Genomic DNA, 2,126 nt, shown 5'->3' on the forward strand with positions numbered 1-2,126 from the left:
TAAAAAAGTTTAGAAGCCAAAGCAATGTATTTTTAAAGATCTAGCTCTTACGTTATTTAAATGCAAGGGTTAAAATAAAACACAACTGAAAACAAAATATATCTACGTGATGCTGTTTGTGCTTATTGATCAATTTAAGTTTATGTCCATAGCAAATAGATATATGAAACAAAGTTTTCTATACTAAATCCGACAACTCGTATATTTTTCCTCCAGTAGTAACTAAAGCAGCTAAAATTTCAAAAGTCTAGAGCAGTGGTTTTCAACTAGGGTTCATACAAGATTTTTAAGGGTCCACGCAACAAAATAGTAAATTGGGGATACCCAATAATATCTTAAGGGACCCTGCAAAAATTTTGCTTTTGATGTATGTATTGGTATGTATTGCAAGAAACAGCTAGATTTCTTTCTCTAACATTTTACATAGTTCGACCAACACAAGTTAATGTGTGAATAACAAAATAGGAATTTTGAAAGACGTTTCTATAAAACCAGTTTTTCAACATCGAATGGCTACCCCACCAGAATAAAATAGTAATCAAAGGGGTTGGGAAACCCTGGCGAAGAGCCCCTTTCAATTTATGAATATTGTAGTATATTGTAAGACTTCTGGAACAATAATTAACACCATGCAGCGTAGCTCATAAAAATTTACATAACATTTCTATTTCCTTAAGTTCATCACAAATTTGATCAGGTAGTACTAGTCTTCACATGAGCTCCCATTAATTACTGAAGACTGACTTTTAATAAACTAGAAATTAAAAAAAAAGTGTCCCTACAGCAAAATCACGAAACTATGAAAAGAAATTTGCAAAGAAATGTTATTGCATCAATGTATACTTGATGTATCATCCATTAACATGGGTTTTGTCACATACACACAAAAGTACACTTTATTTTGCCTAGCAACCTGAGACATCAGCCTTGCGTAGATTAATCAGTATAAATTGCACAGTGGATCTGGAAAAGTCAACATTTAATTAACTTATAGTTGATGTACAACACACGTTAGTTTTAGGGACACTGAAATTACTGATCAGAGATGTATACTCAATCAGTCTATAACTGTAAGCTGGTCCCACACGTGTCGCATGAAAATCGGAAATTAAGCATATTAATGGTCCACACACTAGCTTATAGCAAATATCATTGCCATCAGCTACTAACTAGCTTTGCTCTGTTTTAAACACACATCTTCACCCCTTGTCAAAATAATCAGAAACCACAACTCTCCTGACGTTAACTTCTCACACACACACACACACACACATACAGCTAGTCAACAAAATATTCTAACACACGTACCTTCAACTACATACTGCTAGCAGTTCAACCAATCGTGAATATATAATGAAGTCTTGAGTGTCAAAGCTATTTTAACTGTTCTCTCTCTTGACCGTTAGTGGTTCAGTATTTCATTGTAATGTTGTATGAGATAAAATATTTATAGATTTCAGAGGAAAAAGACCTCAATTACTCCTTTTCGAAGACTTCACTCACTCAATACTGACATTTGTAAACCGCGTTTACACGTGGTAAACAAAAACAATACACTATCTTTTATATTTATTTTGTAATTTTTTCTTGACAACTTTGGTAGATACGTTGAAATCTATGTTTAACTGATGAGATCATAATAACAGCAAAACATATTCGGAGTTTTCTCCCTTACTCAAACATGCCAAATAAAAATATTAGTAATTTACATTGCTTTTTTTTCTTCACTACCTAATTCGTTCTATTTAGCCCTTATAAATACTTCCTATATTAAATATGTCATCACCAATTTAAATAAGGTACTGTCACACAATATATGGCAATTATTAAACGAAATATATTTAATTTTTCAAATATTTTAATTATAGTCATCCTAGTCCTTCCGAAATATTTTGTTAACTATTATGTTTTTATTCAACTTTCTTGTTTATTAAAAAACAAAAACAAACAAAAACAGGCGCAGGAGTGGCTGTGTGGTAAGTAGCTGGTTTACCAACCACATGGTTCCGGGTTCAATCCCACTGCGTGGCACCTTGGTCAAGTGTCTTCTACTATAGCCTCGGGCCGACCAAAGCCTTGTGAGTGGATTTGGTAGATGGAAACTGAAAGAAGCCCGTCGTATATAT

Source organism: Octopus bimaculoides, chromosome 1, assembly GCF_001194135.2.
Source record: "Octopus bimaculoides isolate UCB-OBI-ISO-001 chromosome 1, ASM119413v2, whole genome shotgun sequence".
Lineage (NCBI taxonomy): Eukaryota > Metazoa > Mollusca > Cephalopoda > Octopoda > Octopodidae > Octopus > Octopus bimaculoides.